Here is a 24,095-nt window from a genome sequence, read left to right as displayed (position 1 = left end):
CGTTAAAAACGTTAATCACCACAAACCAAATCAATACATGCGGTCGTACATTCGAAGCTAAAAGACTGCATCGTAAGTCATACTGAGCCTTGCAAAAGCGTCGAGAATGTGCTAACTTCTGGTGGAGCTCAAAACACACCCTGAATAAAGTCGCTTTTATGTCACAGGCCAGCTGCAGATGCGTGCATTTCACCGCAAGACGAAACTACATGAAGCAAAGAGAGCACATTCGAAAAAAAAAAGTCAGACAACGCGCTAAAAACCACGCAGAGCATGAACACACACTTTTTCGAAACCGAAGGCGTGATCTAGGCTCGAAATAAGAAGTTGTGAGTAGCCGTGGCCCTTACTTCACTAAGCCGTGCGTTCTTTTCCACTTCCTCGAAGTCAGCCCACCTGATCCTGCGAATCCACACTTCTTTTTGCGTTGCGCCCACCGGACGGCAAAGCAAAAAGCTTTTTTCCCTCGCTGTGTCTGTTGCGGCAACCGAAGGCGCTGCAGCATGGCATCGCAATTAAGTTCTCGGCCCTACACATTATATTACGCTAACGCACTCCGTCAGTCCGCCTGCCGTACTTTCGTCGCGCAGGCCCAACAATGGAGGTCGGCGCGCGCTGGAAAGTAAAAAAATATACAAAAGCGCGGCGCCTGCTCCGCGGTGGAAAGAAAAAATATACAAAAGCGCGGCGCCTGCTTCCACGTGACACAGATGGGCCAATGGGGGAGCGGAGGAGGCCGGGGCGACCGGAAGCGTGGAGGAGGACGCGCCAGGGTGAGCGGGGTGGCGGAAAGATCTAAGAATGGCGCTACTTTTGAAAAATTGAGGGGCTTTAGGCCGCTCTAGGCCGCTCACGTTGACGCCCCCGCTAAACCGGAAAAACCGCCCGCGCTTGCCCGAATACCGGACACGCTAAAAGTCTCTATTATTGCGATAGCAGTTATATGGAAACTCCAGGCGCATTCCTGCCGTCGCCGTCGAACTCATGTTCTCTATGAAGTCTAAGGGCGATAACATGGCGACCGCGCTCGGCATGTTGCATGTGTGAGCGAAAGCGAAAGGGGGGAGGGCGGCATGGATCAGCCGACGATGGCTGCTCAGTCTTGTGTGCGCAAGGGAGAAAATCGGGGAGGAAGTGCGCCGCCTTCCGTCGCGCGCGATACATCGGGGATTGGATGGAGGAGGGGGCTGTGATCTGTGAATCTGTGGTTGCGCAACATGTTTATTTGCCTTGGTTGACGCATCATACGTAGTGACTTTTGCTTAGATACGTAGATTTATTGGAGACTTATACGTATATTTAAATATCTTATTGCGAGGTTTTGTGTATATGTGCAGTGAACTTTGTTTCCAGTGACACTTTTTTGTCCTTTATCAAGCTGTACCTTTGCATTTGTATATTCGATTGCATCTTCGTATTTCTAATGTACGAATGCTAGTCAAATGAAAGTGAGCCAACTCATCCTGCGCAATAATGACTCGGTTCATTATCTACGACGCATGCGCGTGCCACAGAGGCATCTCTCATTTACAAAAGTGACTCGCAGGTGTGAGGATCAAGGTTATTTAATGCTCTCATACACTAGGTTGAACATGGTTGCGTGACGTAATGGACATTCCAAAGTTGAACAGTGGGGTGTCGTGAGGTTTCTGACAGATGAAGATGTTTCCCAAAAAGAAATTAGTCGCCGTATGGCTGCCGTATACGTTGAACATTGCATTTCATTGGCCACTGTAAAGCGTTGGAGCAAAGGGTTCAAAGAAGGACGGGAAAGTTGCGAGGACGATCCAAGACCGGACCAAAGCCACCGTGCAATCACCCCCAACACATCTGCAAAGGCTGATTCGAAAAGAACGGATGATAAGCATCGATGAATTGGCAGGGCGTGTGAACATCAGTCACGGTTCGGGTCCCACCACAATTCATGAACATCTCGGTTATCAGCTCTTGTGAGCGCAATGGATGGCAGAGATATTGAACCACCGCCAGAAGACGGAGAGGTTCGGCGCTGCCTTGACTCATCTAATCCGGTATCATGATGAGGGTGATGACTTTTTGTCTGCAATTGTGACCGGGGACGAATCACGCTGTCACTACTACGAGCCTGAAACACGACGGCAAAGCTTACTGTGGAGACATTTGAATTCACTATCCCTAAGGAAAGCAAATGCCGTCATTCCTGCCGGAATGGTGTTGACTTTTTTTTCGATCGTCAGGGGCCAATACTGATCGAATTTTCTTCAATCGTTTCCGATGTTGTGAAATTTCGGATCGGCTGCGTGTCTCAATCAAGAACAAACAACGTGAAAAATTGAGGAATGGAGCCATCTTGATCCACGACAATGCCTGTCCCCACGTCGCTGGTGTGGTTAATACAAAACTGGCAAAGTTCAAGTGGGAAACGCTGCAACATCCGCCACACAGCCCAGACCTGTCGCCTTGCGACTTCCACCTTTTGGAGCGTTCGGAAAAAACAGCTCAAGGGAACCATATTCGTGTAGGACAATGACGTGAAATAGTCAGTTAGAGACTTTTTGAAGCAACAACCCTAGGAGTTTTATTAAAATCACGCAACTAGTTAGTCACTGGGACAAATGTCTAAATGCTCATGGAGGTTACTTTTAAATAAAGTACCCCGTTTGTTATATATTCGCCTTGGCTCACTTTCATTTGCCTCGCCGTCGTACATTTTGCAGAACTTTTGCGTTCTATATATTCTCTCTGCTAAGACTATAATTTTGGTGCAATTACTCACAATACACGACCGGTGACAGCTGCTCCTGCGCAATACATTGGCACAAAGGACACCGTCATTGAGATTTTTCCCTGGTCGTTGCCTGTGTACAAAAATGTAAACAAGGTTATTGAATCACACACACACACACACACACACACACACACACACACACACACACACACACACACACACACACACACACACACACACACACACACACACACACACACACACACACACACACACACACGCACACGCACACGCACGCACGCACACACACACACACACACGCACACACACACACACACACACACACACATACACACACACACACACACACACACACAGAGAGAGAGAGAGAGAGAGAGAGAGAGAGAGAGAGAGAGAGAGAGAGAGAGAGAGAGAGATGCAACTGAGAGTAAGGCAGGGAGGCTAACAAAGTATTATTAAAATATTTGTCCTCAACTTGTTCATTTCACTCGCGCACTATTGCGCACTCCTTAATGATGCCCATAAGATTGTCGTTCATTGCTTCAACACTATGGTCCTCCTCCTGGGTTAAAGCCGAATACCAGCTACAGAACAGGTATTCGGCTTTAACCCAGGAAGAGGACCATAGTGTTGAAGCAATGAACGACTATCTTATGGACATCATTAAGGAGTGCGCAATAGAAGTCGGTGGTAACGCCGTTAAACAGGAAACCAGTAAGCTATCGCAGGAGACGAAAGATCTGATCAAGAAACGCCAATGTATGAAAGCCTCTAACCCTACAGCTAGAATAGAACTGGCAGAACTTTCTAAGTTAATCAACAAGCGTAAGACAGCGGACATAAGGAACTATAATATGGATAGAATTGAACAGGCTCTCAGGAACGGAGGAAGCCTAAAAGCAGTAAAGAAGAAACTAATAATAGGCAAGAATCAGATGTGTGCGTTAAGAGACAAAGCCGGCAATATCGTTACTAATATGGATGAGATAGTTCAAGTGGCTGAAGAGTTTTATAGAGATTTATACAGTACCAGTAACACCCATGACGATAAGGTGAGAGAGAATAGGCTAGAGGAACTTGAAATCCTACAAGTAACACCGGAAGAGGTAAAGAACGCCTTGGGAGCTATGCAAAGGGGGAAGGCAGGTGGGGAGGATCAGGTAACAGCAGATTTGTTGAAGGATGGTGGGAACACTGTCCTAGAAAGATTGGCCGCCCTATATACACAATGCCTCATGACCTCGAACGTACCGGAATCTTGGAAGAACGCTAACATAATCCTAATCCATAAGAAAGGGGACGCGAAAGACTTGAAAAATTATAGACCGATCATCTTACTGTCCGTTGCCTACAAAGTATTTACTAAGGTAATTGCAAATAGAATCAGGAATACCTTAGATTTCTGTCAACCAAAGGACCAGGCAGGATTCCGTAAAGGCTACTCAACAATAGACCATATTCACACTATCAGTCAGGTGATAGAGAAATGTGCGGAATATAACCAACCCCTATATATATAGTCTTCATTGATTACGAAAAAGCATTTGATTCAGTCGAAACCTCAGCAGTCATGAAGGCACAACGGAATCAGGGTGTAGATGAGCCATATGTAAAGATACTGGAAGATATCTATAGCGGCTATCCCAATAAAGAAAGGCGTCAGACAGGGAGATACGATATCTCCAATGCTATTCACAGCATGTTTACAGGAGGTATTCAGAGACCTGGAGTGGGAAGAATTGGGGATAAATGTTGATGGAGAATACCTTAGCAACTTGCGATTCGCTGATGATATTGCCTTGCTTAGTAACTCAGGAGACCAATAGCAATGCATGCTCACTGACCTGGAGAGGCAAAGCAGAAGGGTGGGTCTGAAAATTAATTTACAGAAAACTAAAGTAATGTTTAACAGTCTCGGAAGAGAACAGCAGTTTACGATAGGTAGCGAGGCACTGGAAGTGGTAAGGGAATACATCTACTTAGGGCAGGTAGTGACCACAGATCCGGATCATGAGACTGAAATAACCAGAAGAATAAGAATGGGCTGGGGTGCGTTTGGTAGGCATTCTCAAATCATGAACAGCAGGTTGCCACTATCCCTCAAGAGGAAAGTGTATAACAGCTGTGTCTTACCAGTACTCACTGACTACGGGGCAGAAACCTGGAGGCTTACGAAAAGGGTTCTGCTGAAATTGAGGACGACGCAACGAGCTATGGAAGGAAGAATGATAGGTGTAACGTTAAGGGATAAGAAAAGAGCAGATTGGGTGAGGGAACAAACGCGGGTAAATGACATGTTAGTTGAAATCAAGAAAAAGAAATGGGCATGGGCCGGACATGTAATGAGGAGGGAAGATAACCGATGGTCATTAAGGGTTACGGACTGGATTCCAAGGGAAGGGAAGCGTAGTAGGGGGCGGCAGAAAGTTAGGTGGGCGGATGACATTAAGACGTTTGCAGGGACAACATGGCCACAATTAGTACATGACCGGGGTAGTCGGAGAAGTATGGGAGAGGCCTTTGCCCTGCAGTGGGCGTAACTAGGCTGATGATGGTGATGATGATGATGATGATGATGTTCATTTCATGGCCTTTACATTTTTCATATCAGCGGCATGCACTGCTTTGCTGGTTTCAAACTGATATAGTTCTAAAGTTCGTGTTATATTTGCTTTACATATATTAAATATACAAGAATGGAGGCATTGATATCGGTTATCTCGGGCACAATTTTTGACACATTCGTGTATATTCTCTTATGAACAAATACGTATTTTACTTGTCTTGACAGTGCGTAGCGTTCAAGAATTCGTTTCCAGCATCTTTGGCAATGGCAACGCAATTATTATTAATGTTTAATGTATTTGATCCCTGGACAACTTATATAAGGAGGAGGCCGAGCTGCAAAGTGAGCCCCCTCCGAACGAAATTTCTGGCTACCCCACTGGGGACACAGTATGTATTCCTTAATTATACAAGCGTGCACCCACCGTCTCCTGTCACAGTACGAGCACCGATATGCTTTATAAGTATAGTGGCAGGCCTTCGGAGTTTTTTCGGACGTTCCTGTGGCGATTTGACCCCTTGAAAGCAGTAAAAGGCATGCATTCATTTCTTCGAACTGCTCGATTTTGCGGACGTTCTTGTGGTCCCTAGTGAGTCCGAAAAATTGGACGTTAACTGTACAACTGACCAAGAGGGTGCGTCAAATGGTCCGTGGAGCTAACGCATGGCGGAAGGAGGACGAGAACAAAAAAAAATTGGCAGTGGCTTAGCTCGACTATGCCAGGATATACGTAGCGAAAGCTAAGACATAGCATGGTTAGCCTTGGTTAATCTTGATTGCAAGTCCAGGTTAGTCTGGTTGTATAGCTATGTTGCGGCGTTTAGCCAGTCGTTCGGCGCGCTGTTCGTCTGTTTCCTGAGCGATTCGTTTCCTCTTCATCTCGTTCCGATGTCGATTCCAGGCCTCCTCCTGCTTATCAGAATCGTCGCCGTCCGTACTGCCGCCTCAACTGTGGTTGCGGCGCACGCGAGCTCTCCTTTTCAATCCTCCGACATGTTATCAGACATGCAACGCAGCTGGCGAAGCGAGCGGAGACGAGCGCAACGACGAGGAACGCGGTGTGACGTCATACCAAAGGGCGGCGGCGGAAAGGCGCGGCGCTGCGCAGCGGCGGATCATCTGTGGCTCGGTGCTACTAGTGGCGTATGCGCAGTAGGGGCTAGGGAGAGAGAGAAACATCCGCGGCGAGGCGCGCGTTGTGACGTCATGTGCCTCCTCGGAGCACCGCCACGACGAAATCGCAAGTTCGCAGCCAGTAAAGCTTTCGCTTTAAAAAGGACCGACGCATTGAGGAATGAACGGGAAAGGAAGTGTGCCGCCACTTCTTTGAAGGTGCTTGAGCTCAAAAAAGTGTTGGCTGACGCCGAAATGCAGCTGTCCCTCATCCAACGCAAAATAAACTCTTTAAAGCAGTGAAACGCAACACAGACGCGTTGTGCTTGGGCTGAGAGTATGTCAGGACAGTTGAGGTTGACTTTCCAGCTGCCAAAGGAGAATGTCACTTGGGACAAAGTTCGAGCCCCATACCCATGAGCTTGCTATCAGTTGATAGAGATTGCCTCTATTCGAAAATATTTGCTTCTGTATGCATATCTTTTTATTCGTATTTGAAAATGTTCTACTCGATTTGCAGTGGCTGTTACCATTTTTCTTGTAAGGCATCTTATTCGCTGTCCATTTTACAACCACTCCCTTAGCCTTTTGAATAAAATAAACACTACTCTTTGCTATTTTAACTGGACTAAGTCGTTTTTTATTTATTTTTTAACATGCTTATAGAGTGACAGCATAAAGCGATCATGTCAGCCCGTCTGGACATAAAACAACCCGTCGTGGTTGCTCAGCGGCTATGATGTTGGGCTGCTGTTCAAGAAGTCGCGGGATCGAATCCCGGTCACGGCGGCCGCATTTCGATGGAGGCGAAATGCAAAAACACCCGTGTACCTAGATTTAGGTGCACGTTAAAGAACTCCAGGTAGTCAAAATTTCCGGAGTCCTCCACTACGGCGTGCGTCATAATCACAAAGTGGTTTTGGCACGTAAAATGCCATAATTAAAAATTATTTTGACATAAAACAAAGTCCTCTGTCACTCAGGGAATTTCGCAAAGGCACTCAGGGAATTGGGAAAAGTCAACTTGGTAGACACCCTGATATTACCCATTGGTCCTCTAGGATCTTACCTCCTTTACGAACCACACCTCTTGAAATGTTTTGTACGGTATAAGTAAGTGAGGTGCTCAGAAGTAGTTTGTAACTAATTTCACTGGGGCAGTGCCGTCAGCGCCTCTTCAGAGGGAGGGGCAGTACGGCAATGCTAGCATGATGAGCGGCATCGGAGCCAGCTGTGGAAGACGACGACGAAGGCGTACGTAAGCAGTGGCACTAGCGCGAGGGGCAGTATGGCAACGCTGGCATGATGAGGGGCATCGGAGCCGGCTGTGGAAAGAAAGAGACGCCGAACGCGTGAGCAGTGGCGTGACCGCGTTCGCGCGGTTACGCCGACGCCCAACCAAGGAACGCGTGTCCTTGAGCTGCGATCTGCAACATGTATAGCCATAGAGTTTCTCACTACATTACCTAGAGGGAAATCTGGCGCTGCTGCGCTGTGGTATGCATGGGAATGCCGGTATGTTGTGACTTCGGATTGGCATCGTTCTCGGGGAGACAGGACGCCTTGAAGACGCGCGTTCCGTCTGACGCAACGATTCATTTTCTACCAAAACAGTACGTGAAAAGCTGTTTGGTTTTACTATTACGCAAAACATGTTTTGTTTGACTATGAGAACTTGTTATTGCGTGTACGATTATATGTTACGTAAAAAGTATCTGTGGGCTGCTGAAGTTGGATGACAGACGACAAGGTTCGCGATCGCTTCGAAACAGTTTGTTGTCTGTTCTTGCTTTTGTTCGCTTCATCATGCATTGTAGGTGAGTAAAGATGTAATATGCGTGAACGGAAACATTTTATGAAGATTTTAGTTTGAGAACGCGTTATTTGTGTAGCCATATCCACGTTTTAGGCGAAGCCTCGTACAACACCAGCCAACACGAGCCTCGCAGACACATATACCGTCATTCCCATGACGGCACGGTGCCCCCTTAAGAAACTCCCATAGACGGTCGGGCCAGATTTCCCTCTAGGTGTTATAGTGAGAAACTCTATGTGTGTAGCATACCTGATTAACCAACCAGGCTAGGTCACTATTTGCCACCGCTCCGTTTCAGAGGGAATGCCAATAAATCATCATCACCTGCGGCGGCGCCGGCCATGCGGGGGAAAGAAAGGAAAAAAAACACAAAGCTCGCCTTCACGCATCCGCAAATGCACTGTAATGGTTAAGCAAACGCTTCTTGTGGATATAATGAGTTCGAAAGGCGCCACGTGCGTATGCGCACGCTGCCTCTCTGAAACCATGATACATTCAAGGCGTCCGTCGTACTCGCTAGTAGTCAGAAAATCGGCTTAGCTTGGTATAATTTGTGTGCACCCGCGCTTGTGTGCGTGTGTGCTCGGGTTACGACTGTTTATGCACTGGCACAAAGCTTCGCTTTATATAGATTCCTACTCATTGCATCTGTTGCGTTTGTTTGATGTTTCTTAAAATTTGCTTCACTAATGTGACCTTGCTGCAGCGTTCTGATTGTAGTTATGAGCTGTGGTTTACCAGCAATTAGCAATTCGGAAACATGTCATCTCAACAACGTGGGTACCGTTCTGCTACGGAATAAGTTTGACAGGCGTTCTAGCTGTTATCTGTGGATACATTGTGCGACTACCTCGTTTAGTGAACGAGGTTTCAGCCCATGAATAAAATAGCTTTGATTAGTAATAACAGCGTACCGTAAAGTGTGAATTACACTTGTCCAGTGACTGTCCGCGGACTGCGTGAGCGTACGAAACAGTAACAGAAGCTGGGTCATAGATCTGTTTGTTCTATATAATGCACGTTCCAAGTATGCGACGTGACCGTGCGAGGTCTAATTCTGACGTTAGCACGTTTTCTTTCTCGCCGAAGAAGAGGATAACAACCTATTTTCTCTCGGTCTTGTTTGTCCCGTCCTCTTGCTACGACACACTCACCCGTCTTACGGAAATTCCGTCCTCACAATTAAATAGCCGCCGGATTCTCTTTTTGCGATCCCTTTCGTATGCTTCTGCTTTACAGAGCAAAAAGACAACGCCGAAGATTTTATGTGTCATGCTGGTTCACCGACCGTAGTGATCGCTGTGTTCAGTGATGTCATTGGCCTCATACAGGAGACTATAGCGCGCAGGTAGCATAGTGATTTCAAGACTACTAAACTTGAAATGCTTGAGAACGACGCCGGGGTTTGACGCGAATATTTTATAACGATTGTCACTCAGATGTTTTGGGGCTGCATTGGGTTGGTTGTGCATGAGCGTGCACTTTCATGTTTTAGTCCCCACGCCAAGCGTTCGGACCGCTCGCAGTTCACAGACGCCGGTTCTCTTCGTGGAGTGAAAACCGATACAGGCAAAATATGTCACAGCACGTAAACGCACCGCGGCTGATGATGCACGTCGCTTCTTTGTGCACTTAAGAGAAAGCTACGCATACTGTAGTCACTGCTGCACCGAAAGGCTATATATACACTGTGTTTCCCCGAGGACCTTGTATTAACGGACATCACATTAATTTCACGGAAAACGGGCTAGAACATCTCCTAATCATTCCGCTACTTGTTTACATATGAGCGGACGGTGCAACATGTCCTTTAAGATACGTTTATAGCGGGGTGGTAGTGCAGTCGTAAATGATGGTATGGCAAGGCTCTGCTGAGGTCCTGCAGACCGCCAGTCTTCACGATGGCACGAGTTTTTCGACGATGTGGAGACTCAAGTTGCTTTGCGCGATAGTTGTTGTGACGGCGATAAAATCATTTACTGCACGCGTCCAACGAGCGATGTGTGACCGTCGCGCGCTTCGTTCGTCACAATAGTTCAATTTTTATTGCTGCTCCAAGCGCTTCGCAAAAAACACCCGGCGTCATTTTAGACAAGCGAAGTTGTCGCCGAGATACCTGAATGCAGCGCTTTCTCTGTAGCGATGTGCTGACCATTCCGCAGTGTTCGTGACACCACGAAATATGAACGTGGTGGCGTGAGATATTACACAATGCGCTATGAAAGAAAGCGTTAAGCACTCGTATTGTTGCAGGATACAATTGATCTTAGGCGTACATTTCCGTGACAGTCGTGGTTACATGGCCATCCTTGGCTGTTCATAAGGTGCCCTTCTATTATGTGAATTTCCCACTACTTAGAAGTAATTTTGCCTCGCAAATGAATTAACTTTCGCCCTTTACTACTTTGATTACCTGACACGAAAGGCAAGAGGAAATATAGTATCACAAGAGGATCATGTGTAACATTTCAGACGCTTGACACAGGACGTCGTAAAATAAGTCGCTGGCGGCTAATATAATGAGTGGTGTTGGTAGCTCGGCTGAAGGCACCGGTCATTATTTTTACAAAGAAAGAAAACAAGGTTGGCTTTTAAAATAATTATCCGGACTTTTCTCATGCAAGAACATCCTTGTGCTAGAATGCTACCTTTTTACTGTTACCACGGCAAAAGAAAGAATCAGAGACAAACAGAAACACGTGTGAACTAACATGGCGATCCTGCCACACCACTGTCATTAATAGTGGCGTAGATTATTAATGCGAAAGCATTATGTATCCACTTACGCGGGAATCCGGCGTTGTAGTCGGCGGCGTGACCGAATGATGGCACCAAAAATGGATGACGGCAAATAGTAAAAACACGTAAAAAAACAGACGAGTTGGCGTCAAATTTCTCCCAGATGTTCCTGTAAACAAAATAAATTAATGGCTTTGAAGATAAAACTAGGTAAATGTCTGTCTGGGTGGGAATCGAACCCGCGCCTCCGGGGTCCGAGACGAGCGGGCTTCGCCAACTCCACGGCGGCGCTTTTTTCTCATGGTATTTATTACGAATATAATACGACCCTGACCCTGACTTGCAATTCGTCGGCGTTATCGACGCCACGAAGATGGCTGAGCACCAGTGCGCTGACCCTGAGCTGCTGCCGCCGCTGATCGAGCACCTTCAAGGAGTTGAAGGTGTTTTACCCCGCTCGCTCGCGCGCGGCTTATCATCGTACTACTTGCACAACAACGACCTTTACAGGAAAAACTGCGGAAGCGGTCCCAATACGTAGCTCCTCGTCGTGCCGTCGGCGCTGCGCCAAGACATTTTGCAAGCCTGCAATGATGAGCCATTCGCGGGACACCTGGGATTCGCTAAGACATTAGCAAGGATACGACAGAAGTACTACTGGCCCCGGCTTTCTTCTTCTGTGCAACGGTACGTGAAGACCTGCCACTATTGTTAGCGCCGCAAGAAACCAGCAGTCAAACTGGCTGGCTTTCTCCACCCTGTGGACTCTCCTCGAGCACCGTTCCAACAGATAGGAATGGATCTACTTGTGCCATTCCCAGCGGCCTCTTCGCGAAACAAATGGATAGACGTCACTACCGACTACTTAACCCGGTACGCCGAAACCGAAGCTATTCCGCAGGTAAACTCGTGTGAAGTGGCCAAGTTTTTTGCGCGCCACATCGTTCTACGACATGGTGCACCGTCTGTTCTCATCACCGACCGCGGTACAGCGTTTACAGCCGAACTTATGCAGGACGTTCTCCAGCTGATGCATAGCTCTCACCGCAAGAGCACTGCGTATCACCCTCAAACCAATGGGTTAACGGAACGTCTGAACAGAATGCTGGCTGATATGCTCTCCATGTATGTCGACGTTGAGCACAAGACGTGGGACGAGATTTTACCCTGTGACCTTCGCGTATGACACTACTGTACAGGAGACTACACAGTTTACGCCGTTCGAACTTGTGTACGGGCGCCACGTCACGTCTACACTTGACGCCACGCTACACGTACAAAGAGCCGAAGAAGCACGCCAGCTTGCTCGGCATCGTATCCGGAGACAACAGCATACCGACACCCTTCGATACAACCAGGGTCGACGCCACGTCCATTACAATACCGGCGCCTACATGTGGGTCTGGACGCCCATCTGTCGCCGTGGACTCTCGGAAAAGTTGCTCCGGGGGTACTTTGGTCCCTTCAAGGTTACACGCCGCCTGAGTGACGTGACCTACGAAGTCGTCCCTGCAGTTCTGACCCCGGTTCGCTCAGTCGTCGTCCCCACGCTGAAGTTGTTCATGTAGTGTGCATGAAACCATACTTTGCGCGTACGTGAACGCCGAGATGCACCTCGGGAGCTCTATTTCTTGTCGGCGCTGAAATAACTTCTCACGCGACCGACACGGTCGCTTTTCGCATGGGGGGCAATTGACACAATGCTGTGAGGCTCCCGCACCGCGGGACGGCGCGCGCAAAAGTCGGCGCCAGGAAAGACGATGAAGCGCGTAAGCTGCACGGTGGTGGTGAAAAACTTTTATTGCTCTCACAACAGAAGCACATGGAGGTTCGCATATGGGCCGGTCCTTAAGGGCCCGACCCTTAAAATACTAGGTGGAATCCCTAGTACGGGACCCCAGTGGCGTCGGCCGCTGCCCGGGCGCGCACGACCAAGGCCCTTTGGGCCTGCAGGTCATAGCAGCCGAGCAGGGTCGCGTCCCAGTCCTCCCGAGTGGGGTTGGGCTGAGGGGCAATAACTGGGTTAGATGGGCAGGCCCACACCATGTGGTAGATGTCCGAAGACTTCTCCGCACAGTGCGGACAACTGCCCGTGAAAGAACGATCAAAATGTTTGAGTGCTGCCGGGCACAGCAGAGTGTTCGTATACAGACGGAGTAGAAGCCGCTCCTCCGTCTTAGATAGTCCTTTACTCGGGCGAGGGTAAAGGCTGTGGCCAGATTGATAATGCAGGACAATGTCTTTAAAAGAATACGCAGGATTGAATTCAAGATCCTGATCTAGGGGGTCGAGAAAGGAAGCCCGGAGAGAGAGCGCGCGGGCGGCGGCATCGGCTGCCTCATTCCCCTCGAGACCCATATGAGCAGGAGCCCATACTATGCTCCGGTGAGCGGGGTCCCCGGTGTAGGTGCAACTTTGAAGTAGTCGATAGGCTAAGTATGGAGCCCAGCCTTGCTCGACGTTCCGACAGGCCCCTCACGAGTGGGAGATAATTGTTTTGGAATGAGGGTGGGTAGCAGCTTTAGTGTTCGCGTAGACCGGGATGCGGTCTGACTGATTTAGATTGGAGTGACACGGTGATACGCACTCATTGCTCAAGCTCCCATGCTTTATTCCAGGTTGCCAACCGAGTACTTACATTTAGCTAAATGCTGTTAATAGACACTACATTACCCTCCTTGGGGAAAATGAAATGAATGCGGAAACAATGTGATTAGGGAAACCATAAACGGAAAACAGTTCACTGTTGAAAAGTCGTGAATGTCTCCTTCGAACAAACAGTCACAATGTCAGGTTGCGAAATCAGAAAGATGGCGTGGAGGCTTTCTGTTTCTCTTTGGATAGTGCTCTCTTGGAGAACTCTGGTGCAATGCAGGTAGTGCAGGATCTGGCACTGAGGTGGGTAGAAGATATATGATGTCATCAGTCAAATGATGTTTTGGCTAGTGCTTGTTTAAGGCCAGAGGCATCTTTGAAAAAAACTTGAGTTGCGCGTTATTACTCTATTTCCTCTCGATGCCTTGATTTGTGATCCGTGAACGCTGACAATGGTATAAGGGTCTGGATCATAGTATGAAGTGAACTTGTGTCTATCTTGCTTGCACAAGACTCGCTGACCGACACAGAAGCGATGTGGTTGAGCATGCCTTCGTGCATCAGCATGTTGTTTGTTGTATGCCCTTTTCTCGAGCACAGTTGTTTTGAACTTTGTTATGTCTTCCGTTTCCGAAGCAGCTTCAACATAGCAAGGCAGAAGATTTCTCATCGGTCTGCAAAACAACAGTTAATACAGTGATCTTCCTGTAGTTAAGTGTTTTGAAGACCTGTATGACATCAGGAAAATGTCGAGCTCTACTTTCCAATCTATGTTCTCAAGCTGACTAGTGTGAATATGCTTTTTCAATGTTCTCATGAACCGCTCAGCTTCGCCATTAGCTTGAGGCCACAAAGGTGTGATCCGATGATGCCGAAATCCTAATTCTTTTGCGAATGCAGCAAACTCTTTGCCTTGGAATGGTGGCCCATTGTCACTTTTTACCTGTGCAGGGATTCCAAACTGGCAAAACACTTGTCGTAGGGAGGGAAGCACATTGTTTGCACTTGTGGAGTGTATGACTTGTACCACTGGGTATCGTGAGAAGTCATCTAACACCACCATAGCGTACTTTCCATCTGGGAAGGGACCACAAAAGTCGACTGATACTTCTTCCCAGGGACCCCTGGGTAGTTCCGTCATGGCAAGTGGTTTTTGCTTTGCTTGGGGAACAGCTGCTTGACATGGTAGGCAGCTTTTAATCAAAGTGCGCACGAGCCTATCCATGCCTGGGAACCACACTTTTTCTCTTAACATTTGATTTGTTTTCACAATCCCTTGATGGCCCTTGTGGGCAAGCAGCACTGCTTGTTTCTGCAGAGTAGCGGGAAGAACTAGGCGTGTTCCTCGAAGGACGATGCCCTCGGGCGTTGTTGTTAGTTCTGTTTTTATAGATGCAAATGGCTTCAGTTCAGCTGAGACCCAGCTGGTGAGTGTGGGGTGCTGGATAGCATTGATAAGTGACTGTAGCTGCTGGTCTGCTTTCGTTGCATCAGCGACTTCTTGAACCGAGAAGGCCTTTGGGATGTTGTGGCGCTGGATAAAGTTGACATACTCATTAGGTACTTTGTCGATGCGGGCACACATTTTCGTTTCAGGAACTGGATGCCTGGAATGGTAATCGGAAGGGTTACTACTTCCTGCAGTGTGTTGTACAACAAACTTGTACTGTTGAATGCGTAGAGCAAGGCGCTCAATGCGTGCAGATGGTGATGACCTTGGGTTTCCCAGTATGCTCACTAAAGGCTTGTGATCAGTCAGCAAAAGGAAGTTGACTCCACAAAGGTAAAGACGGAAGTGCTCTATGGCCCATACAGCTGCGAGCATCTCACGTTCAATTTGGGAGTAGCGACTTTCAACTGGTGTAAGCGCTCTACTTGCATAAGCTAACACTGCAATGTCTTCATTGTCACGCTGTGTAAGGATAGCACCCAGTCCATGTGGACTTGCATCTACCACCAATTCTGTCGGTTTGGATGGGTCAAAGTAAGCAAGGGTGGAGGCATCGGACATGGCTTGCTTTAGGTTCTCAAGAGCATTTTGCTGTCGTTTTGTCCACTCCCAGACAACATTCTTCAGTGTCAGTTCACGTAAAGGCTGTGTGAGGTCAGCAAGATTTCTCAGAAATCTGCCTGAATAGTTGATAATTCCTAGCAGGCTCCTCACTTATTGTGGCGATTCCGGTGTTTTAATCTGTAGGAAGGCTGCTATCTTCTTAGGATCAAGACGAACGCCATCAGCTGAAAAATTAAGTCCAAAGAAGTTCAGTTCACGTTGATGAAAGTGACACTTCTTTTCATTCAGTGTCAATCCAGCTTCTTGGAGTCGCTGCAGAACGGCTTCCAAGGACATGTCGTGCTCCTGTTTTGTTTGCCCAAAAACAAGAATATCATCACTAACATTCAGGACATTGGGGATGCCATTGAGCACTTGGCGTATGGTGTTCTGAAAGATTTCAGCTGCACTGCTGATGCCGAAGTTCAGTCGTTTGTAGCGAAACAAGCCAACATGTGTTGAGAACGTGGTGAGTTGCCTTGAGGAAGGGTCAAGTGCCAACTGATGATATCCATTCTTTAAGTCAAGATTGGAGAACATTGTTGCTCCATTTAAGGCAACAATGATGTCATCCACTGTTGGGGAAAAATGTCGTTCCCGTTGAATGGCAGTGTTCACAACACGCATGTCAATGCAGATTCGAATTTCATCAGGCTGATGCGGTTTAGGCACAATAACCACAGGGGACACCCACGGTGTAGGTCCTATAGCTGGCTCAATGATGTCTCCTGACAGGAGGCGTTCAAGTTCTTTCTCTGTGGCATCACGTAAGGCAAACGGAATACGCCTGTGTGGTTGTGCAACCGGTAGGACAGTGTCGTCCACAAAAAGATGAATGTGGTGGTTTTTGAGTTTTCCAACTCCACTAAACCACTTGGGGAATGCTTCCACGATTGACTTGTCACCTTGATGCTCATTAACTTGGTATGTGATCTGGACAAGCCCCAGGTTGGATGCTGCTGTGAAGCTTAAGAGTGGTGCACAGTTTCCTCGAATGACAAAGATGTATTCTTCAATGTAGTTATCTTTGTATGTCATTGGGACAGAGAATTTGCCTAGAAGTTCAAGCGGAGATGTTGCTTTGTATGGGAACACTCTGACGGATGTTTCCTGGAGTTTCACCTTTAGCCGATAGCTCTCAAAGTCATTTTCGCCAACAATTGACACTGTTGCACCTGTGTCGATTATGAAAGAGACCGGCACATTGTTGACAGTGACAATAACTTTTGGAGATGGGCCTGTCTGAGGTGAGGTCATGGCAACGAAAATATACACGTCACTGCTTGAACTGGTGTCACGGGTGGCAGCACATTCTTTGGTGCTAGAACTCTTCTTACTGCAGTCTGTCTGATTCCTGTTTGGACCATTGTCACAGTCCACTGCTTGTACCATTTGTCTCGTTGAACGACAGAATCGTGCAAAGTGACCAACCTTGTTGCACGCCTTGCATGTCTTGCCCCATGCAGCACAACTTGATCGTCCGCCTTGGTGAGGCCACTTGCCACCGCAGTTGCGACAATCTGCTGATGAGACACGAGGTCGTTGCGGTGCATAGGTTTGTCGTGGCATCTGTCGGCTGTTTCTTTGGTGTCGGCCATGGTGCGGTCCTTCCTTGTGCACTGCGAGCACCGCCGCATTGCTATCGACGTTCTTTTCGATTTCGGATACATCCCGTTCGACATCCTCGAGCATTCTTCCTTGTTTAAGTAAGTCTGGTAAAGTGAGGGAATGAAGCATTGCGTATTTGCGAAGGCGAGACGACGTTGTGGCGAGGATTATTTGGTTCTGAACTTCAGCGTCGACGTTCTCGAAGTTACAGTGGCGAGAGAGCTGCCGGAGGCGCGCATAGAAGGCGTCCAGTGGCTCACCAACGTTTTGCTGGGCTTGGCGAAATTTGTAGATCGCAAATGTTGAGTTCACTCGCGGGGCGAAGTATGCACTCAGTTTCGCTCGTGCGGCATCGTATTCTGGCGTCGATGGGCTCTGCGTGGTCTAGGTCGTGCTTGTAGCTGTTGTAGCTTGTGTAGGGCAGTCGGGGAGGGAGCGAAATATGTCGTAGACTTCCTCGCCGACGTAGTGCAGGAGGAGCGCTTTCTTGCGTGCATCGGCCGTGATATCACACGTTAAAAAAAGTTCTCGAACCTTTCTATCCACTTGGTCCATTCGTGACCAGTATTGTTGGCGTCTGTGGCGCGAAGGTCGAAACTTGGGAAGGGAGGGAGCGCGTATGCCATGGCTGCGATTGCCGGTTGCCGCTTGCTGCTGAGGGATGATACGACGGAATGACTTGGTTTGGCACTCACATGGGACCAAATAACACTTCTGTCACCATTTTAGTGTTCGCGTAGACCGGGATGCGGTCTGATTGATTTAGATTGGAGTGACATGGTGATACGCACTCATTGCTCAAGCTCCCATGCTTTATTCCAGGTTGCCAACCGAGTACTCACATTTGGCTAAATGCTGTTAATAGACACTACAGCAGCCAGTGAAATGGCGACCTCCTCCGCATGAGTTATGTCGCGGGCGCGAGAGAGAGAGAGAGAGACAACTTTATTTATCCTATCTTAAAGGGAAAGGAAGTGCGGGAAGAAGGCGAGGGAGGTTATCCTACTCGCGGTAGGCCTCCTCTACCACCTCAGCCCACCTCAGGATAGCTTCCTGAAGTTCGGGGTTGTAGCTGCGCATGGCAGCCTCCCACAGCTCCCTACTACTTAAAGCTCTACAAAGGTTAGGGGGCGAAATGTAAGCCCGTTAACTGTTCTGGACTGGTGGACGACTGCGCCCGTGTACCATCCCCCATGGTGGGGGCCGGAGGCGTCCACGTAATAAGTGCCGGGTTTTGACCCATAATGGCGGGCCAGGGCTTCCTCCCGCGCCAGGCGCCGACCATTATGGTCCTCTCGTGTCATGTTAGGAAGAGGGCGTACGTGGAGGGGCCCAACTCCACTCGAAAGGGAGTCGTACTCGCTCTTCCAAAGGGTGGTGGGTTGGATGTGTAGTCGGGTAAAGAGGCGGCGACCCGACAGTGTCTTAGAGAGGCGTGTGTATTGGTTAGTTATGTGAGCCTCTCGGAGCTCCCGGAACGTGTTCACCATGCCTAGACCCAGGAAACGCTGGTTGGAGGTGTTCACGGGGAGATCGAGGGCTCTCTTAATAATTTTGCGGAGGATGACTTCGAGTGCATCCTCGTCTTGTTTCCGAAGGTGGAGGTAAGGAGTCGCATATAAGTTTCGACTGGTCACGAATGCATGCGCCAGCGGCAAGGCGTCTTTGCACCGCAACCCCCCGCGTTGGTTGGAAACCCGGCGGACCATGCGGCCCACCTGGTCCCCCACCTTACGGAGCTTGGCCAGGGTAGTGTTCGACCGTCTATGTTTATCAATGAAACGCCCCAGTACCCGGACTTCTGCGTGTTCAGGAATTGGTCCTGTCTCCAGAAAGAGCTCAATTTTGGCGGTACACTTTGGTGAGGGGCGTATGTGTACAAATTCAGATTTTTGAGGGGAGCATTGCAGGCCACAGTGGCGAGCATAATGGTCCACTATGGTCGTCCCTTGTTGCAGGTTGGCCTCAATGTCTCCGAGTGAGCCCTGCGTGGCCCACAGGGTGATGTCGTCGGCATACAGCGCATGCTGCACACCAGCGACAGCACCCAATTGGGCCGGCAGGTGCATCATAGCCAGATTGAATAGGACAGGAGACAGCACTGCACCTTGTGGTGTTCATCTGGTTCCAAGTCGGAAGGGGCCGTGCTCAGTGTCCTGGATTTTAATGTAGGAGTGACGATCTGTCAAAAATTGCCGAATGTATCTGAACGCGTTGCGTCCGCAGCCGGTTTGTGAAAGATGGGTGAGTATTACCTCGTGAGTAACGTTGTCGAAGGCCCCCTTCAAGTCTAAGGCGAGTACGACCTTATCGTTGTGGGGGCATTCGACCGGGTCAAGGATGTCCCGATTGAGTTGTAGCAGGACATCCTGTGCGGACCTGTGCGGGCGAAATCCGAACATGGAGTCTGCGAAGATGTGTTGATTTTCCATGAACTCGGACAACCTGTCACGCACCATCGTCTCCATTAGTTTGCCCACACACGAGGTGACAGAGATGGGGCGAAGGTTGTCCGTGTTGATGGCCTTGCCAGATTTGGGAATGAAAGTGACCAGAGCGGTTTTCCAATCGTTGGGGAGTGGCGCGTCCCCGAGCCAGATTGAATTGATGTAATCCAATAAGGACTGGTAGGCCGGGTCGGGTAAGTTAGCGAGTAATATGACTAATTTTGTCCCGACCTGGGGTTGTGCCACGTTTCATTTTCGCCAGGGCTGCCCGCAGATCGTGGAGCTGGAACGGCTGATCCAGCGCAGCGTTCTCCGAACCTGCATTAGGGTACGCCGATCCGCAGGGGTCCTGGGTAGTGCACAAGTAATGGTCCCGCAACTTGTGCGCTAGCTGAGTTGTGTTGCCGTGAAAACTGTGTATGGCACGTTGTAGATGTTTATGAGTTTCTGTGCGTGTCTGCGTTAGGTCGATAAGGGCGCGGAAGAGCCGCCAGGTATTCCTGCTGGACATCTGCCGCGCCGCCGTGTTGCAACGATCTACCCAGTTGGCGTCTGCGAGCTGGGCCGCACACTCGGCTGCCTGCTGGGTGAGCTCGGCAATTCGAGCCTTAAGCTTGCGGTTATGCTTTTGTCGGCGCCACTGGTGGCGGACGAGGCAATGCCGCGCTTCCCAGAGATGGAGGAGGTGGTTATCCACGTCCGATACCGCCTCGGAAAGCTGAATTTTAGTTTCGATGGAGCGAAGGCTAGAAACCAATTGTTGGGACCATGACTGGTAGCCGTGCTCGAGTATAGATGTCGCTGTGTTGTAATTTTGCCTAAACTTGGACCAATATGGGAGTCGGGCCTGTGTTGCGGGTTTTGCTAAGGGTTTGGTCCGAATTGTAGTGTTTAGGATGCAGTGGTCGCTACCGAGGGTTTGCTCGGTGTCGACCCAGTCTGCATACTGAATGTTGCGGGTAAAGGTCAAATCCGGATACGTATCCCGAGTCACGGAATTGCCTATACGGGTTGGGTGGACGGGGTCTGTGTGAAGAGTGAGGCTCAGCGTTGACGCAAGCTCCGCCAACTTGCGTCCCCGTTTCTCTTGACGCCGGTACCCCCAGACTCGACTGGGGGCGTTGAAATCGCCAACAATCAAGAGGGGGTCCCGACCCGCAACTCTTAGCGCACGGCTAGAAAGGTCGGAGAATGATACATTCGGCAATTTGGGTGTGCAGTAGACATTTAGAATGTGCAATGGTGAGTCCTGTTTGCTGAGGGGGAGGAGAGTCACCATTACATGGGAAAAGTCAAGGTGGAGGTCTAAGTCGACCATATTTGCGGTGTAATTTTTATGAACGCATAGACAAGACGAGGGGTCCTGCTGAAACGTTGTATAGTTTGCTAAGGTGGCGCCCCTTCCTGGCTCTTGAAGGGCAACCACGGCGGGCATATGCTCGAAAGTTGAAAGGAAAAGCCGAAGGTTGGCCCGCTTAGTACGAGACCGTAGTCCTCGGCAGTTCCATTGAGTTACAGTGACAGGAGAGGTCAATTTAGACAAGGGGAAACGCCTACACCGAGGTTGCCTCGCCATGTTCGGATTTAGGGGTTAGAGGAGGGAATGTAGGTGTCCCGGAGCCAGCAACCAAGGGCTGAAATTCAGCTCCTGATAAGGGGCAGCTGTCCTCAGCATCTTCCAGATCAATTGTCCGACGCGACGATTTGGAGGGCCGGCCGGATACATCATTAAGAGGACCGGCCCTGCGAGATGTGCGGGGGAGATTCGCTACATGTTGGGCAATCATGGTAGGAAGGGCCTCCATGACCTGGGCAATGATGCGTTCCATTGCCGTCCCGATAAGGGTCTCGAATTTGGCGTCAAGACGGGCTTCAAGGTTGGCCACAAAGGCGTCCGACGTCACCGCCGCCACCGCGTCGCTCTCCACGGCTTCTGCTAGCGCTGCAGAGTGGGGCGGGGCAGCAGCGGTTTTCGCTTCTAAAGGTTGTTTCACACGGCGCGATTTTCGGTCACCGACACAGCGAATTCCGTCGCTCAGCGACCGCCGCGACGTCGCGGGCTCTCCGCGACTAGTCGCAGCGATCGGCGCGATGTGGGAGGGGCAACGTGTGTTTCACAGCTCTGTGGAGCAATGTCGCGCGTCAGTTCTAGCTATCTTTAGGGCGTACCCACCAGCGTTTGCGGCTTAGGAACTTCACACATTTTTTTCTTTCGCTTACACATTTCGTTTGAAAGGAGAAGCTGCACGCTATCCAGGTCGGGAGAAGGACGCCGCTTCAACATAAGGCACGTACCCACTTGATCGCCGTCGTCGACCTCTTCATCCCTACAAATTGCGCCAGCTGCTTATATGCATGCACACTCAACAGTAGTTTGTTCTGCAAAAGCAAATACTCATCCAGTAAAAAAAAGTTGCGGCTTCCACAGTAACAACGAAACTAGTCTACTAAACGGAACCACCCCACCGATGCCGCGCAAGCCGCATGCTCATACTTGCGGTGTTGTGCAGCGCCTCACTCACCGTATCTGCAAGCTGTCGTAAATTCTCAACACTTTTAAACGTTAAAAATGGTGTATACCTATTCTATTATCTAATAAAAATAGGAAAATTCGAATATTTAACTAGTTTCCATGTAGTTTTTATTTAACGATGCAGGCATGGATACTTTGTGAGCAGGAGGCAACCTTGCGCATCGCTGCGACGGATATCGCGCTGCCGCAAACGCACGTGAAAGCTGTGAGCGAAAATCGCTCTGCGACGTGCGTGGCAGAACGATTTTTTTCGCCCCAATCGCCCCATGTGAAACAGCCTTAAGGCTTCAATTTTGGCAAGTAGCATCTCGTTTTGGACACGGAGAGATGCTACCAAGTTGTGAAACTCGGCGTCGGTCGCCGAGCTAGGGGAAGGAGAACGTGGTTGGGAGGAGGAGGCAACCCTACTCGAGCCGCTCACCTGTTTTCCCTTTTTGACCGCAGTTGCCCAGGCAACGGTGTCGCCTTGGCAGTGGGCTTGCTTCCCCGATCCGCCATGTGGGGGCGTTGGTGGCGCTTGGTCGCCCTGAACGTCACACCCGCCCGCTTGGGGGCACTGAGTCACCGCCGGTGGCGCGATGCTGCTGACGTGGCTTCTTCCTCGTCGCGCCAGGTTTTCCGCCCTTTCGGGCGGCCATCTTGGTGTGGAGGCGGTACTTGGCGGTACAGTCTCTGGAGTTCGTGGCATGGCCGCCACTACAAACAGCACATTTCGGCTTGCACTCATGAGGGGCCCGCAACCCTTCCACGAAAGGAGCCTGCAGTCCACACAGGCCGCACTTGCGTTGGATTTGGGCATGAGTCTGCTCTATGGCCCACGGTGCCACACACACCACAGGCATGGCTAGTGCGTAGGTAGGGCTGCACTTGGAGAATCTCCGAGTTGTAATTCACTGTCCGCGGCCTCACTTTTCCGGCAAAAGTCAGGGGAGCCTTATTGGAGGTTCCAAATTTGCGAATTTCTAAGATGGTACCATGCCTCCACTGGATACCATCTTTCAGAGTTTCCACTGTTTCTTGATTTGCCACAGTGATGACGCCGTAGCAAATTTCTTCGCCATTTTGCTTGAGATGGCCCCGCAGTGGCACGTCTCCCTGAGCTGATTTGATCACGAAATCACCAAGCTGTAGGCGTTCTTGGTGCTCGCATTGAGTAGGTTTTGCTCGCGGGAAAAGGTAAAGCTGAGTTCGACCACCATTTGCGCGCCGAGGTAGGCACGCAAGGCTAGGCCCAGCTCACCATATTGGAAGGCACTCCCGATGGCCACAGCGGCTCGGGGCTTGATGATCACGACGAAATCGTCGGGTTGGAACTTGGGGAGAGGTTTGGGCCTCCATGTTGATTTAAGTTGGCGGTCCTTGGCCACACGCGAGACGGGACCGTGCTGAGGTGAGCTCGACTTGCCGGTTGTCGATGTGGCGTCTGCCGTCATTTTGGCGTTCCGGCGCTGAGAGCGGCTCTCAACGAGACGCAGGAGATTTTCGTTCCAGAGCTGGTCCGATGTTGCCGAATTAGGTTCCTTGGCTTGAGGAATCGTCGACCAGGCCATGGCCTCCGGGTCTTAACCGCGTTGAGGCGGGGAGTTCGCCATGTTGGTGCGGAGAGCGGCTTCTTCGTCGCCGGGTGCCGGCGTAGCCGTTAGGCTTAGCGGCGGCACTGCCAAGCACGAGTGAAAGTCCGCTATAAATTGGCGAAAGACTTGGTCCACCTGGATGAAAGTGATGTCCATGTGTGCCGGGCAACTTGCTGCGTCCGATGGATGCAAAATTGTCGGGGTTCGACGAATTTGTCCGTGGCTCCTGTCAAAAAATGACGGACCCGAGGTGGCATGCGTCCGATCGCTTCACTCGCTGGACGCGGCCCCTTTGCACGCTCTTCTTCTGGCCCGCCATTAAA

General features: G+C 49.8%; 1 pseudogene; it reads right to left on the bottom strand.

The window, feature by feature from the left end:
• Positions 1-16,979: 16,979 nt before the first annotated feature.
• On the bottom strand, positions 16,980-17,844 carry LOC142591586 (uncharacterized; annotated as a pseudogene).
• Positions 17,845-24,095: the final 6,251 nt, after the last annotated feature.

Source organism: Dermacentor variabilis, chromosome 8 (genome assembly GCF_050947875.1).
Source record: "Dermacentor variabilis isolate Ectoservices chromosome 8, ASM5094787v1, whole genome shotgun sequence".
Lineage (NCBI taxonomy): Eukaryota > Metazoa > Arthropoda > Arachnida > Ixodida > Ixodidae > Dermacentor > Dermacentor variabilis.
Note: the sequence above shows the minus strand (reverse complement) of the source record. Positions and strands in the feature narration are given on the sequence as shown.